The following is an 11,658-nucleotide window of genomic DNA, read 5'->3' as shown; positions in this document are numbered from 1 at the left end:
ACATTGTCCAATTTTCAGGAATATAATTTTTCATAGTAGTCTATTATTAAAATTTTTAAATGTTTATTTATTTATTCAGAAAGAGTGCACACAAGTAGGGGAAGGGCAGAGAGGGAGAGAAAGAGAATTCCAAGGGCTTTATGCTGTCAGTGCAGAGCCTGATGCAGGGCTCAGTCCCACAAACCATGAGATCAAGATCTGAGCTGAAATCAAGAGTTGGACATTTAACCAACTGAGCCACCAAGGCACCCTCTTAGTAGTCTATTATTTTCCTCTATATTTCTGTAGTATCAGTTGCAATGTCTCCTGCATTTATAATTTTATTTGAATCTTTTTTCTCTTGGAAAGTCTAACTAAAGACATCAATTTTACTTATCTTTAAAAAAATCAACTCTTAGTTTGTTGATCTTTTCTTTAAAGTTATTTTTTAATGTTATTTACTTTTGAGAGAGAGAGAGCATGAGCAGGGGAGGGGCAGAGAGAGAGAGAGGGAGAGACACAGAATCTGAAGCAAGCTCCAGGTTCTAAGCTGTCAGCACAGAGCCCAACGCGGGTCTTGAACTCACAAATTGTGAGATCATGACCTGAGCCAAAGTTGGACACTTAACTAACTGAGCAACAGGTGCCCCTGATCTGTTCTATCATTATTCTATTCTCTATCTTATTTCTTCTCTGATCTTTATTATCTTCTTCCTTCAGCTACCTTAGTTTTTTCTTATTTTTCTAGTTCCTTGAGGTGTAAAGTTAAGTTGTGTATTTGAGATATACTTTTTTCTTAATGTAGGTATTTATCACTATAAACTTCCCTCAGTATTGCTCTTACTATATCCCATAAGTTTTGGTATGCTGTGTTTCCATTTTTGTTTTTTTTGTGTTGATTTCTCTGTTTATTTAATCTTTGACCCATTGGTTGTTCAGGAGTGAGTTTAACTTTCTCAAATTTGTGAATTTTTTGGTTTTTCCCCTGTTATTGACTTCTAGCTTTATACCATAGTGGTTAAAAATTATACCAAATATTTTTTCCAATTTTTAAAAATTTGCTGAGACATGTTTTGTGTCCAAACATCTATCCTGGAGAATATTCTGTGTGTGCTTGAAAAGAATATATATTCTGCTGCTATTTGATGGGATATTCTATACATGTCTTTTAGGTCCATTTGTTTTATAGTGTTGTTCAGGTTTGTTGTTTCCTTATTGATTTTCTGTCTAGACAATCTATCCACAGTTGAAAGTAGAGTATTAAAGTCCCTACTATTACTGTATTGTTGTCTATTATTCCTTTCAGATCTATCAGTATTTGTTCAATATATTTATGTGCCCCGATGTTCAGTGTATATGTATTTACAATTGTTTTATCTTTTTGATGAACTGACCCCTTTATCATCATATAATGACCTTCTATGACTCTTGTTACAGGTTTTAACAGAGTCTTTTTTACCTGACATAAATATGGTCACCCTGCTCCTTTTTGGTTTCCCTTTGTATGGAATACATTTTTCATTTGTTCACTGTAAGCCTATGTGTGTCCTTGAAGTTAAAGTGAGTCTGTTGTAGGTAGCACATAGGTGAGTCTTTTTTTAAAAATTCATTCATCTACTGTATGTCACTTGATTAGAGAATTTTACCCATGTACATTTTAAGTAATTATGGGTAGATAAGGACAAACTATTGACACCTTGTTAATTATTTTCTGGCTGTTTAGTAGTTCTTTTGTTCCTTTCTTCTGTGATTGCTGATTTCCGTCATGAAATGATGCTTTTTTATAGTGACATATTTTCATTCCCTTTTTTGGGTGTATTTACTATAGGTTTTTATTCTGTGATTACCCTTCAGCTTACTTGAAACATCTTAAACTGATAACAATTTAATCACATACAAAAGATTTTTTATTTCCTCTCCCCACATTTTGTGTTCTTGATGTCATGCTTCACATCATTTTATGTTATGTGTCCATTAACAAATAATTGTAGCTATGTCTGTTTTTAATACTTTTGTGCTTAAGCTTTTATATTAAAGTGGTTAACTCATCACCATATAACATTAGATAAGAGTAATCTGAATCTATATAATTTGGCATTGCCAGTGCTTTTTAAAAATTAATGTTTTCACATTACTAGTTTGTGTCCCTTTGTTTCAACTTGAAAACTTCTTTCAGCGTTTCTTAGGCAGGTTTAGTGATGATGAACACCATCAATCCTTGATTGTTTGGAAAATCTTATCTTTATTTCTGAAGAACAAGTTTGGTGGGTAACATATTCTTGGTTGGAAATTTCTTTCTTTCAACACTTTTAATAATCATTCTATTCTCTTCTGACCTGAAAGGGTTCAGGTGAGAAATCTGCTGATAGCCTTATGGGGGTCCCGTTGAATAAGATAATCTTGTTTTCTCCTGCTGCTTTTAAATTATCTCTTTTCTTTGATTTTAAATGGTTTTATTATAATGTATGTTGGAGAAGATCATTTTGGTTTGAAGCTTTGAAGTGACTTAATAGCTTCATGAACTTGGATGTCCAAATCTCTCCTCAAGTTTAAGTTCTTAGCCATTAATTCTTTCTTTAAAAATATTTATTTATTTATTTATTTATTTATTTATTTATTTATTTAATTTTTTGAGAGAGAGAGAGAAGGGGGGGAGGGGAAGAGAGGGGGTCAAAGGGAGAGGGAGACACAGAATCTGAAACAGGCTCCAGGATCTGAGCTGTCAGCACAGAGCCTAACATGGGGCTCAAACTCAGAGTGCAAGAGCATGACCTGAGCTGAAGTCAGATGCTTAAACGACTGAGCCACCCATGTGCTACTTAGCCATTAATTCTTTAAATAAGCATTTTATCTCTTTCTCCAACTCTTCTTCTGAACTCCAATGATATGTAGTTTTTTTTTTCTTAATAGTGCTCTGTAAGACCTGTAGGCTTTCTTCATTCCTTTTCATTCTTTCTCTTCTTTCATTAGATAATTTCAAATGACTTGTCTTTGAGCTCAGTGGTCCTTCTGCTCACTCTAGTAGTCTGCTACTGAGGCTTTCTATTGAATACTTTAGTTCAGTGACCGTACTCTTCAGCTCCACAAGTTGTTTGGTTCTGTTTTCTCTCTTTGATGAACATCCCAATTTGTTCTTGTATTGTTTTCCTAATATCATTTAGTTGTTTATGTTTTCTCTTGTAACTCTCTGATCATCTTTAGAAAAATTATTTTGAATTACTTGTTGGGAAATTCCTGTATTTCCTTTTCTCTGGGGCCAGTTATTGGAGGTTTACTGTATCACTTTGGTGGAGTCATTTTTTACCTGATTGTTCATGATCCGAGTAGCCTTGTATAGGTAGGTATCTGTGTATTTGAAAAAGCAGTCACCACTTCTAGGCTTTCTGGACTAACTTTGGTGAGTCATGACTTTTACCCATAGGTTGGGGCATGTTGGAGCATTCTGTGACACTGGGTCTAGTAATGAAGGCCACCAAGAGCTGGGGTGTGTTATAGCACCAGATTGGGGGGGGATGTCCAGCCTTTTGGGGTCAGCAATAATTACATGGTCCTTATTGAGCACTTTAGTGGGGGGCTGTCAGGATCATCTGCAGTGTCTCCACGTAGAGTAGCTAGGGATGAGGGCAGGGAGGAATAGTAACTGGAGCTGGTGGGATGCACGTGCCTGGTAGTTGGGGCCATCTACTGGTGTCTGTGTAGTGGTTGGGACTAACAGTAAACACGTGTAGTGGTGGGGTACAGGGCAACTAGAAAGTGGCAGGGCCAACTATAAGCATACTGGTAGCTGAGGTGATGATAGCTGTTGGTATGTACTACTGTGACTTCAGTGTTCCCTGGGTATGTGAATCACAGTAGAGGCCAGTGACAGTTGCCAGGCTGGTGGCAAGCAAATGCATAACTGGGGGGGGGGGCAGCCCTGAGTGTGCACATCGTTGTGGAAGTCAGCTGTGGAGGCAGAGTGTAATGTCTTACACTCACATAGCCACGGAGGCCTGGGCTTCCAGTGTGGTTGCCAGTCTCTGGTGAGATCAGAAATGAGGAGGGAGCAGGGTGGGCTCAGGTGGCTGGTGCCAGCAAATGTAAATACCTGTGGAGTAAAAACTGGTGAAATCTACAGGGGGTCTATGGCAGCTTTGCTGACTATGGGGTTTCTTCAGTGGCAAAAGAAGACGACGTCATTTGCAGAGCACATCACTGGGAAACTCAGTTATTCCCAAAGTATGGTCACTACTGGTAGACCCTGCTTTTCTTCATTCCTAGCTGTCTCTGTCTCGGCTTGCTAATCTCTGTTTGGAGTGAAACTGAAGTGGGACCTTCTTGTAGTGTCCTGAAAAGCTGGGGAAACTGGTTGCCCATCATGCTCTTCCTGTCCACACAAGAGGAAATCTTTCTAGCTTGGAAGTTCCTCTTGGTGCTCAGCAATACTGGCTTGGTGGATGGGATGATTCAGGCAAATCAAAGCTATTCTTCCTTCTCTTTATGTGTTGTTATTTTCAAGGTTTTTACTCTACTACATTGCAAAAGTTTCTGAAGTGGACTCCAGAGCTCTCTCAAAGCTGGTTTTTGGAGTATACTTTTTAATTGATCTTTGTTGGGAAGATGGAGTCCAGGGTCTCCTATTCTGCTGGCTTGATGACATCACTCTGGAGCTCGGTCATTTCCTCCTCTCAGGAAGAACAGAGTCCTTTCATGTAGAATCTGACACCCAGAAGCCTATATATTTTTTCAGTGTTGCAGAGTATGGTAAGTATCCTGGAAAATCTGTTTTTTATAAGAGGCACTTTCTAGGTTCTCATGAGCACAAAAATGTCTTCTGTAAGCCCAGAACTATACCTCCTACTGCTTCACCAACAATAATTATCTCCATTCTTCTGGCATAGCGTGGGGTCTGTAGGACTATTTGTCTTACAGCAAAAACTTTATCAGTCTTTTGCCATTTTTCCAACTAGCCAATATCAAGGACATTTGCCTTCTGAGTTAAAATGAGTAGCAAGATATAAGATTATTTTCAATTCTGGGCACCATTCCAAAAACATAGAAATTGGGAATAATTCTCTTGGGAGATTTCTAAGAATTGCAGGTGTCATTTGGACATCAGCTATGTAGCCTGGTACTTATTTCTAGTTGAAATAGGAAGAAATTATATACCAGCTCCTCTTAAACTTGGCCTACCAAGGGCCTCACTTCTAGATCCTATCATTTGGGGTAGCAGTTCCTTTTAAAAACCTGACTCTAAGACACCCAGTAATGATAACTAACATCAGTTATCTTCATGCTAACTTTAGTCATAGTATCCCATATTTTAGTACTAGAAGTGTTTGAGCTGCATACAGTTATTATGATTCAGTCATCCTAATAAGCCTTTATTCATTTTTCCTGCTCTCATTTAATGGTCACTAATCAAAACATAGTAAACACAGAGTTCCTAGCAGTAAATATGTCCTGGGGAACTCAGTTCCTTGGCTTTTGCCTTGGCGTACCACCTAAACATGCTGGTGACTCATATGGCTTCGCACGAATACTGGTTTTCAGCTGCCTGTTTCTGTTGTGTGATCAAGACATTGAACGTGTCCAGATCCCAAGGGCCTTTCTCTGTCCTAGACATTCCAATCTAATCAGTATGAAAAACATCCAACGTAGTAAATGCCACTTTAATTATAAGCTTGTTCCAACTGGATTAGAATAAAAATAAGCATGCTTAAGACAAAAACTATATCTGAAAGGCAAAATTAGTAATTGAGCTTTTGAGATAGAAGTCCATTTTTATTTAATGATTAGTAATTTTCTTTTCTAATTCTTATTTTAATACTCTCATTTCCACCATAAACCCATACGTTATGTCTCAAGTAATTCAGTTCCCTTTTTACTTGTCTTTTATTTACTTTTCTCGATCACTTTAGGTTAACTGACTCCATATTTCAGGGCACCTCAAGTTTTAGATGCAGAAGATAAGCACTGCAGAGAAGCCCTAATAGTAAGGGTTAGTAGGTAGTTATAAACAGTAGCTTCAGAGTTAGACTTATTTTAAAATTCTGACTCCAACACTTAGTAATAGTGTAGCTTGCACACAGTATTTACTTCTCTAAACTTTCATTTCCTAAGTCACAAAATAGGAAGTAATCACATTTATTTCACAGGCTGATTTTAAGAATAAATATACTAATATAGGTAATGCTCTTGGCAAAGGGCTGCCAAATTGTTATGTCACTTGACAAATGCTACTTATTGATAAGTGTAGAAGCATGCTCATCAGATCTCTGTGTAAATCTGGAAGCAGCATGACTTGAGTTCAAATTTAGATCTGGTTCCTGAGAGTTGCAAGACCTTGGTCAAATTATTTAATTTCTCGTTGCTCTGTTGGCTCTTTTGCAAAAGAGGGGATAAAACACTTGTCTCATAGGAATCATTTCTCAATTCTATGTTGACTAACACATGCTTCTTCTCAAAGTTCAGTATCACGCTATATTTGTACATAAAAAGTGACCACCATACATCTTTCTCTAAAATACCCTGATAATGAGAAAGAAACATGACTATCATATTAAGGTTTCCGGTGGCAGTTACTCTTGTACTCCATGGCCATAACTATCACACATCATTCAGTAACAGATTTTCTTACTTTAGATGAGGTCCTCTGGTATTAGAATAGGTAGAGTTATGAACAAGTTTTCTCTGCTTTGTATTCACTCTACAGATGCAGATTATAATAGGAAGGCACCCACTGTAGCTGAGCCTAGGTTGAGGCTGATATCAGATTCCAAAAACCACAGTGGACTATTGTTGATAATGTTGAAGAACCAGATGCTCAGATATTCTAAAAATAGAGTTCTTTTCTCTATGCAGAGATAAAAATACTACTTAGGAACAAACTACATTTTAACAGGCTATATAGAAAAGAACAAGCAAGCTATTTATTTTATCATTTGCAAAGGACCTTGTGGTAGGTTGTATTACTTTCCCCAACTATTTGCTGCTGCTCTCAGTGAGGTGACTATACTTTTGCACTTCCATTAACATCAGGATTCATTTAGCTTGATTTGGCCAATGAAATGTGAACAGGATGCCACTTCCAAACATAAGCTTTAAGAGTCACCAGTAATTCTTTGCTTTTAAGAATGCCTTCAAAGTATCCTCTCTAATGGTTCCTTTGTGTGGGTCAGAAGTATGTGATGGTCACTGGACTTAACTGGCCTCTTCTAGGCAATGCTGCAAAGATGAGTACAGTATGTCTAGCACTTCAGTTTAGAATGGAGAAACACTCTGTTTCCAGTCAACACAAACATGTATACACATGTGTATGTGCATGCACACATATGTCTCATATACATTAATTTTTTCTAGACCGTTGAGTAAATTCCCCTGCCTTTTGTTATCTTATGTGAGATAATTTAACTTCTTAATGCAGGTGGAAAATGTGGTGCAAATAATACTGGAGTAAATGAAAGAACTTCATCAACTTCTAATTAGAAATTGAATCACTATGTGGATAGCATAATAAAATAGCCTGCTTTTAGTAATCTACAACAGAAATTGGTTCGCAAAAGACTTTACTGAAAGGGTAAGGTTTAAAAGCTCTAATTAAATTTATTTTAAGATATATCTCCTTAACTCCCAGACCAGTACTGTCCAGTAGAACTTTCCTTAAAGACAAAAGAAACCTCTATTTGTCCTTTTCAATATGTCATCCACTAGCCACATGTGGCAGTTGAGTGTTGGAAATGTGCTAGTACAACTGATGAACTAAACTTTAATTAAATTTATATTTAAATTTAAATGATCACATATAGTTAATAGCCACTGAATTGGACAGCCCACCCTAGACCTTACATTGAAAGAGTATCTTTTCCTAATAATTTAAATACTCTTTCATGCAACTATATTTGGGACTAAGAAATGTATATGTATGTGTGTATGTGTATGTATATGTACATATCTGTATCTTTCTAGTTATCTCTCTATGTAAGTAAAAGCCTCCTTCACCCTTTTATATTCAGGGATTCATAACCACTGTAGGTCAAAGAAAATATTGCCTGAAGTGTTTCAGACTCAAATGTGTACTCTCGATTCAAAGCTAATCAGCTTTATGGAGCAAATATTATAATAAAGCTTTCCCCAATGGTCCTAATATGTAAGCAGATAGTCCTACATTCTAGAATCATTAGTCAAAGACATTTGGTTCATCCATTGATCTAGAAAGATACACTCCCAAATTCTCCTGACAACTTCCAATTTTATACTTCTAAGTCTCTATACTGTAGCTTTTCATCTTTATACTGAAAATTAGAGACCCAATTTTCTCAAACAAGCAGATTTGGGTTGCCCAGTCACTGAATTGAAACTGAACTATAGTTTCATCTCACTATATAATTAAATAAGAAGCTTGCGCCCCCATTTTCAAAGGATTCACCTCACTGCAAAGGTATAATACTCTGGGGTCAACTGTAATAGTTAAGACCATGGGTCTGGAATAGTAATTCTTGGTTGTAAGGATACAATTACTTGGGAAGGCTGTAGGCTCGGGTATTATTAGGGATACTTGGACACTGACTCCTTTCACTTTTTATGGCTTTGCCTTACTTGGTGAACTCTCTTAGGGGGTAGAGGCAAGGAAATCGTAGCCAAGACAGGACATGTTGGTCACTTTCTGGAGAGGTTCTTTATCCTTGGCTAATTAACTAAGACATTTAATCTATTCTTAATGAGGGTGTGGTGTGTTTTTTGTCTTTTAATTACACAGCATCAGAAAGACCTGGCTCTACATCTTAGTCACAGTGTAAGAATTCATCTATAGGACTTAGCATAGCAAATAACTAATATCATTTTTCCCAATAACTGATTATTGTTTTGTTTTTATTGAACTCTAAAATTAAATGTAATTTTACTCAGAGAATAACAACAAAACTTCTAAGGAGCTTAATATCTTTTGGAATAAAGTAGAAGACTATCCAATAGAAAGAGATAAAGCTACATCAAGTGTAGTGACACCAAAAGTATTCCCAAATGCAAAGTTTTGTAGTTTTCTATTAAAAACCAAAATATGATGCAGGACATCTGGGTGGCTGAGTTGATTATGCATCCAACTCTTGATTTCAGCTCAGATTATGATCTCACAGGTAGTGATTTTGAACCTCATGTTGGGCTCTGTGCTGATGGTACAGAGCCAGCTTGGGATTCTCTCTCCTCCTCTCTGCTCCTCCCCCACTCAATCTCTCTCTCTCTCAAAATAAATTAAAATGTAAAAAGAAATATGAAATGACTCAGCTAATCAGGGTCCCTTCTACAGATAAGCCAGACATGACCAGCCTTGTCCTTTATCCATATGAGGAAAGGAAATTAATGAAAGAATATAAAGAAGGAAAGTTGAGGCACTGAGGTTTTCATATGTTGTTTGTGGTTGCTCATGTGGCAGACCTTGAAATTTCTCCTAGATTTTGTTTTGAGTTTCCTTCAGCTCAATTAGGGTGTATTCATAAACCTCTAAGGTACTTGTCAACCATGAGCAGTGAGTCCCACAGGAAGCTCCCTGTGTGGTCTCCGGGATTCTCTCTGAAGACCAGAGGCAGAGGAGAACATTAGTTATCAAGTCTTTTCACAATAGAGAAGTCATGCCACCAGTAGGAGTAGCCTCAAATATACAAAGTAACACATTTGAGACAGATTTTCTTAGCTTGGAAACTAAGACAGTATTGAAAATGTATTACCTCTTTCAAGCACTATCCTGAAAAAGATATCCAAACTGGCTGACCAGCCTCAGGACCTGACTTAAGCAATGAAAAATTCAAATTTATAGCAAGACAATATTAAAACATGGGAGCAGATACCTTGCAATGTTTAATGTCAACTATCCATCATACATTGCTCATATCTAATATAGAATATAAATCAAGATTATTTACTTCTTGGGGCACCTGGCTGGCTCAGTGGGTAGAGCATGCAACTCTTGGTCTCAGAGTCATAAGTTTGAGCTTCATGTTGGGCATAAACTTTATTTTAAAAAAAGATTATTTTTTAAAATATAAATAGAGCAGAAATAAGAACATGGATTTATCAGGAATAGGTTACGTATTTGTTATATCTTCATTCCCCAGGAAAAAAATGTCAAACTATGCAACTAAAGCATCAACTTGATTGCTTAATGACGGTTAACATTTAAGAATTTGCTCTGGGGGAAATAAAGTGGAAATTTAAATAGTGTTGCAACTTGCCATTACTGCAGGGTTTCACTGTCTATTTCCAAATGAGGACACAAGTAGAAAATGATGGGGAACCTGCTCGGACATATTATATTCAGTCAAATCCTCTTCCCTTCATTGATTCTGTAGATACATGCTGCTTTAACTGCATAGCTGGCTTTGTTATTAAGCTGTTAGTCTAAATTTTTTCCTATTTAGCAAATATTCCAGTAGTTCTTGGAAGCAAAATGTCTACATGTGCATTTAGACATGAAGATATTTTTACCAAGCAGGATAGCAATTTATTCCAAGCTGCAGAGTCACCCCCTCTAAGGAAATATTGACTCCTCTCATTGTTGATAATGTACACACTTCCTCCCTTGCCGGATGATATACTGGTCCAGCCTTTTACTTCCGAACCCCAGCAAAGGGTCTACAATTCCGTGAGATGAGTCTAATTATGTTTGAAGGCATATTCAAGTGCCAGAAGTAAACAAAAATAAGAGCTCACCCATAATAACAATAACAATCGCCAGAGCAGCTATTTAAATTAACACCTTTAATCAAGCAACCTAAACATCATAATGTAACAGTATAATAGAAATTAAATTTAAATCAACATTCTACCCCATAAAAAATGGGGGGTGGTGGCAGTGAAATTGACAAAAATACTTTTACTTTACCCATGTAAACATCAGACTGTTTTTCTCTCTAGGCTTGCTTTTCTTTCTTTGGCATGACAGTTCTGATTCTTCAGCCTCCCCATGAAGAAGAGAAAAATTCCCTTGAAGCTGAACTAAATTCATCAGCAAATGAAATTACATTCATTTGATAAAATGCTAAATGGAAAAAGGCAGGTTTATTTTAAGCCGTCAACAGGCTGTTGTAGTTAATCATGCACACTGCAGAAGACAGGAGTTTGGTTGCTAAGAAAATGGTTGGCATGTTTCCACGAGATCCATGTGATGTGAAATGCATCTGCTCGTTTTAACAGTGAAATAGAAAAAAATAAAATAAACACTTCAGGGTATATTTGGTGAGTCACTATGGAACACAAGGCCAAAATAACTTCTGTGTTGTCAGTTTATTTTATACAACCTTATTATGACGTTAGCCTTTTCTTATTATTCAAAAAAATTTCAATTTTATAGTGATATTTTGTTAGAAAATTGAGAAATATTTATTGTAGCAAAATTAGGAAGTATAAAATCTATATCACATGCAAATACCAACATCAATATCTAATGCTTGGAGCATGCAGAGTAGGGGCTCAATATTTATTTGGTAATGAATATATATTTTATTTACAAATATGGGATTTGCATATACTTTTACAACCTGTTTTTGTTCATTAAAATATTTAGTATATTTTTTAAGTTACTAAATATTCTTTAGCATTATTTTAATAGTTTCATTATTATAGGACACATTGTAAAATTTATGCAATACCCAGGAACCAAATACAAGCATCTCCCCAAGTGAGAGTAATATTATGGTGCAGATGAAA

General features: G+C 36.4%; 1 long non-coding RNA gene across 2 annotated transcripts; it reads left to right on the top strand.

Annotated features, from left to right (window-relative positions):
• The first annotated feature begins 3,694 nt into the window (after positions 1 to 3,694).
• Positions 3,695 to 11,219, top strand: LOC115297148. Of its 2 annotated transcripts, none has more exons than XR_003911304.1 (3): positions 3,695 to 3,784; positions 4,478 to 4,722; positions 10,867 to 11,219. It is a non-coding gene; the product is annotated as an uncharacterized LOC115297148 (long non-coding RNA). The 2 variants fall into 2 exon arrangements; XR_003911305.1 differs by lacking the exon at positions 3,695 to 3,784 and adding an exon at positions 3,961 to 4,001.
• Positions 11,220 to 11,658: the final 439 nt, after the last annotated feature.

Source organism: Suricata suricatta, chromosome 7 (assembly GCF_006229205.1).
Source record: "Suricata suricatta isolate VVHF042 chromosome 7, meerkat_22Aug2017_6uvM2_HiC, whole genome shotgun sequence".
NCBI classification, from domain to species: Eukaryota; Metazoa; Chordata; class Mammalia; order Carnivora; family Herpestidae; genus Suricata; species Suricata suricatta.
This window is presented reverse-complemented; position numbering and strand designations above follow the sequence as displayed.